Genomic DNA, 5,766 nt, shown 5'->3' with positions numbered 1-5,766 from the left:
GCCTGCTGAAAAAAAAAAATCTCTTGAATTTCTGAACTCCTCTGAATACAATCAGTCTATGAAGATTTTAATACATCTCTTTACTTCTCCGCTGCTTGATTTAGAAACAAGGAACACAGAGTTCATTTCATTGTTCCTGGATAAACTTGGGGGGCGGGAAATCACTAATTATACTAATCAAAGGCTAATTTCACACACTACAGAAACCAAAGTGCGTGCTTTGAAAATGGCTAACAATGAACACTTTGTGAAGATGTAATAAAAATAAGCAGCCACAAACAGGAAAATAAAATCAGGCCAAGTAAAAGAAAAATAAATAAATAAATAAAACGGAATTACTTACAGTTCTGGTTACATGATTTTTAACAGCCTCAGAGTTATTAGCCTAAAAAAGGAGAGAAGTTAACAAAATTTACTTTAATTTTCCAGATAGTTTAACTGTATTCTAAGAAGTCCCCTCCTAATGCATACACACAACAAATAAAATAATAAATCATTCAGAAGTACACATACATTCTACAGTATTAATAACAAAACTATCTTTCAAACAGATATAGAAACAAATTGATTTTACATTATCATCCTGCATATTCAGGTCTTGTAAGTCAGCACTCAGCTACTGAGGGTGCTTACTACAAGTTACAATATACATGGAGTTGTATGCTGTTAACCATGTATTCCCTTTTCATTTTTTCCCAACCTCTCATTTTCTGCTTTTTCATGAGAACAGACACTTGCATAGGTATTGATAAAGTGAACTGCCTAGGATTTTCTTTAAGCACTGCATAAAATCTCTGTTCAAGGCTTTAAAACATTCTAAGTTGTATCTGTGGAGGTTTAAAATAAACCTTTTAAAAGAAATGAGCCGATCCATTACTATGAAAATCTAACATAAATTACCAGAAGCACAATCTTCCATCAGTACATGCTTTTTTATTGATGACTACAATCAGTATGAAATCAAGGTAATGTAATGGGGAAGTACAGTGATAAAACTTCGTAAAAAAAACCCCAAAATGTTTGCTTAAGACTTCAACAAAGTCAAGACTTGGCATTTCACAAGAGAATATACCCTAGATTAAGGGTTTTACCATTTGGAATTATAATGGGAGAATAACAGAAGTATTTCACCTTAAAAACACTCAAAACGAGAAAACTAAGTAACACTAGAACTAAGTCAGTGCTGCAGGTTAGGTAAAACTGCACCAAACTTCAGTGTTCCCCGCTCCGCAAGTCTGCAAAGAGTCCATTGTGCATAGAGTAATACCTAATGTTCAACTGCATAAAAATATTGCTTCAAAAGACAATTTCAAATTCTGTGCAAAAATCAACAAGGTTTTGCTCAGAAGACATTAAAGCTAAATTGTAGCAAGCGACATTGCTGCTGTAGCAACAGTGTTACCATTACAGCTAATACCCCATCTGCACGTTTACCCTGTGGAATGCAAAATCATTTCACAATCTGGAAAAACTTGCATGCAGATTTTATACAGAACAGGAATCACCGAAATATATCCACCACTGAAATATAGACACCCCTAGAACAAAACATAACAGCCACTGAAACAGCACTCTGCAACACTTTGCAAGAGTTTAGGATGTGAAGTGCAAACCTTATGCAAATTAAACTTAATATTTATCTTGTGCATTTAAAGCATAAACTAAAAGGGGCAGGAAAGGGACACGTAAAAATGCACAATGAAACATGGTTTTCCTCTTCATAATTTTCACTGGCCCACTACCACATATGGACTAAGTCACAGGTAAGAGATAACTGGTATTGAACCTTACTTATTTGGAGAGCACACCCAAAGGAGGGAAAAAGTCTCAGGAAACTGCTTTCTGATTCTGGGTAAACAACCAGACCATCTTAAAATGGCACAGACAGTAAAATGAAAACTCCGTTCTTCCTGTTGAATCGCTTTGACCAGAGATGGGTTCTCCTGCAACTTCAAGACTGCACAGTAACTTACACCTTGGAAAGTGTTAAAAAATAAAATAAAAGCTAAAGCAGCACACACACACAGAGGCACACAATGTTTGCCCAAACTAAGAATACCAGCGTCCGCCCAAGACAGATTATGGATACCCCAGCATACTTGCATGGCCATACATGCAGACATCAGTAATGATACTATTCTGGTTTCGGCAGGGATAGAGTTAATTTCCTTCCCAGTAGCTGGTACAGTGCTGTGTTTTGGATTTAGGGTGAGAACAATGTTGATGACACACCAATGTTTTAGTTGTTGCTAGGTAGCGCTTACACTAGTCAAGGGCTTTTCAGCTTCCCATGCTCTACCGACTGAGAAGGCTGGAGGTGCTCAAGAAGCTGGGAGGGGGCACAGCCAGGACACCTGACCCCAACTGGCCAAAGGGACATTCCATACCATGTGACGTCATGCTCAGTACATAAACTGGGGAAAGCTGGCTGGGGGGACCACTGCTCAGGGTCTGGCTGGGCATCGGTCAGCGAGTGCTGAGCAATTGCACTATGCATCACTTGCTTTGTATGTTATTCTTCTTTTTATTACTATTATTATTACTATTTTATTTCAATTATTAAACTGTTTTTATCTCAACCCACAAGTTTCCTCACTTTTACTCTTCTGATTCTCTCCCCCATCCCACTGGGATGGGGGGAGTGAGCGAGCGGCTGCGTGGTGCTCAGTTGCTGGCTGAGGTTAAACCACGACAGGTACACGTGAAAATTTTACTCCAAAGCCTGCTGTGGGAAAGATACCTTGAACTAGAGATACAACTTTATAACTGTCAACTCTTTTTTTGGTAGGTCACTGAAGTTCAGATACACTCTAGTTGCAAATCTTAACTGAAACAGAGTTATAGATTTTCAGATTGTAAATTATAATAGCAACACCTTGCTTAATTCAATGAACCCACACACAATTTACCAGGGCATATATCCTACACTAACCATAATCCTTATGATGAGAGATTGGCTCACAGTTAACCCTTGAGAATAGGCTTTGAGGTTTTTTTATTTTTTGTTTAAAAATTTGACTTAGCTTGTCAGCTATCAAATCTCCAGAGTGTTAAACATACAAACCTGTCAGTCAGAAGAACTAACGTATAGACTGACCAGTGCTATTAATTCAACCCAGAAACCCTAAACTGATTGAAACTTCAAAGTTGTTCTCAGCAGATTAAAGGTGATATATAGGACAGACACCTTTATCACTTCAGGGGAGACCTCATCGCTCTCTACAACTACCTGAAAGGAGGTTGTAGCGAGGTGGGTGTTGGTCTCTTCTCCCAAGTAACTGGCGATAGGACGAGAGAAAATGGCCTCAAGTTGCGCCAGGGGAGGTTTAGATTGGACGTGAGGAAAAATGTCTTTACTGAAAGAGTGGTTAAACATTGGAACAGCCTGCCCAGGGAAGTGGTTGAGTCACCATCCCTGGAGGTATTTAAAAGACATGTAGATGAGGCGCTTAGGGACACGGTTTAGTGAGCATGGTGGAGTTGGGTTGATGGTTGGACTCAATGATCTTAGAGGTCTTTTCCAAACCTTAATGATTCTATGATTCTATAACCTTAGTTACCACTATTTCACAGACTTAGGATACTCACTGCTACTTAGCAGAAATAAACAGACGCATATAAGAAAAGGCAAAACACACAAATACAGTTTTTGGATTCACTTGGGGGTCCCTGTACAAAGACACTTCATGGGCTCGATAAGCAGAGCGCTTGGGAAAATGCGCTGCCTGTTTCGCTCTTTGCCAGAAAGTTCATACACAAGCTGAACTCAGCACCTACCCTTCCAGAACAACTAAGCAGGCTATTTATGTTATTGCATATAAAATAGATACATAAATGACGTTTACAGCTAATGTTTGCCAGTTCAAAGGGATTTTTTCCTTGTACTGTTCAGTTTAGCACTGGATTGGTGTAGTCTGAAAGTTTTCTAGGATAACTAGTAGAGGGAACATGGAATAAGCAGCAAGAATATCCTCTTCTCCTCTTTCTTTTTTAGTATTTTGAATTTGCTCTCCAGCTTGTCAAGCCCCTGCTGAAATGCCTCATATTCTCTCACTCTGCTAGAAACAACAGCTCTCTCCACCTTACTACAGAGAGGAAACAGAGAGAGCTAGAAGCAAAGGGCTTGACATAACCATCTCAGCTAGCAGGATCACACTGTTGCCTTTTTCTTCTGACTTAAGGGGAAGAGTGCTGAAATGAGTTGTGGTGAAAAAAACATCTCAGGTAAATATATGTTTTTTTATATACATGTATATGTATGTGTGTATACACAGACATATATACACACACATATATACACACACATGCACACAGTAAGCAGATACCCAGAATCTAGCCCCTTTCTTTCAAAACTGGTCCACCTAAGGATGTACACTCAAGTCTCCATACATTCCCTGCACAGCTTTAAAATGGTTGCCCCCAAGCCAAATACTGCTACTCCTGCTGCCTATTCATCAACTCTAAGATTACAGTTACAAATAAAACTCTTCAGTGGTGTCCTGGTTTCGGCAGGGATAGAGAATTTCCTTCCCAGTAGCTGGTACAGTGCTGTGTTTTGGATTTAGCATGAGAACAATGTTGATAACACACCGATGTTTTAGTTGTTGCTAAATAGTGCTTACACTAGGTCAAGGACTTTTCAGCTTCCCATACTCTACTGACTGAGAAGGCTGGAAGTGCTCAAGAAGCTGGGAGGGGGCACAGCCAGGACAGCTGACCCAAACTGGCCAACGGGATATTCCATACCATGTGACGTCATGCTCAGTACATAAACTGGGGGAAAGCTGGCCAGGGGGGGCCGCTGCTCAGGGTCTGGCTGGGCATTGGTCGGCGGGTGGTGAGATCGTGGTGAATTGCATTGTGCATCACTTGCTTTGTATATTATCATTATTATTACTATTTTATTTCAATTATTAAACCATTTTTATCTCAACCCACGAGTTTTCTCACTTCTACTCTTCCAATTCTCTCCCCCATCCCACCCGGGGGAGGGGAGTGAGCGAGTCAGCTGAGTTGCCGACTGAGGTTAAACCACGACAGTCCTTTTTGGTGCCCAACGTGGGGCTCGAAGCGTTTGAGATAATAACAGATTAACCAGAGCACATTATGGAATTTATATCTGTTAACAGTTGTGGGTCACAACGTTGGTTCATCTGTTCTCGATATTGGTTTGTCTAATCTGCATCATGCTCTTTTTTTTGCTGTACACATTAGAGACTGGTGTTGGTTTTTGCAGTTTGCTGTGGTCTGCAGCGATTAGTGATGTTTTGCCTGGGAGGTTTATTATTAAAACACTGACCTTGAGCTTAATTTGGTATTTCAGCTTTGTACTGAAGCCATTACTGTACTTCGGGTACCACTTCGTGGAGACAATTAGCAATTACAGTCCTTCCTCTGAGAGTTTTTTTACGGAGGAAATACAGAATGGCAGTGTCGCTACCTTCTATGATGTTTCCTCCTTCATTACAGTAACTTTTCAGTATTTTGAACAGCCTTGGGTAGTTAAGATACTTCTATTTGTACTTCTTGGGAATATTGTTTCGGTTTTGTCTAAAGTTGGTAAGCAATTTAAGAACATCATCCAGAGATCTGCCCCAAGGCTGAATAGTTATGAGTGGCAGGGTGTGTGGGACAAGATGGGCAAGTACCTAGGCCAATGGGCACCCCCAGTGTTTTAGAACTTCACCCCTGAGCAAATGCAGAATCCTGAAAAATTAGTAGAATATTTGGAAAAAGTATGCTGTCACCCTGGCAACTCCAGAGAGA

The 5,766-nt window shown here is 40.1% G+C and overlaps 1 protein-coding gene across 1 annotated transcript in view; it reads right to left on the bottom strand.

The window, feature by feature from the left end:
• Positions 1–5,766, bottom strand: part of TNS3 (tensin 3) — a 191,723-nt gene that overhangs the window by 142,466 nt on the left and 43,491 nt on the right. The window contains exon 4 of the mRNA XM_009332357.1: positions 344–385. The gene's annotated coding sequence lies outside the window, so the exon portion shown is untranslated. The remainder of the gene's footprint in view (positions 1–343; positions 386–5,766) is intronic.

The sequence above is a fragment of the Pygoscelis adeliae genome, unplaced genomic scaffold (assembly GCF_000699105.1).
Source record: "Pygoscelis adeliae isolate BGI_AS28 unplaced genomic scaffold, ASM69910v1 Scaffold119, whole genome shotgun sequence".
NCBI lineage: Eukaryota > Metazoa > Chordata > Aves > Sphenisciformes > Spheniscidae > Pygoscelis > Pygoscelis adeliae.
Note: the sequence above shows the minus strand (reverse complement) of the source record. Positions and strands in the feature narration are given on the sequence as shown.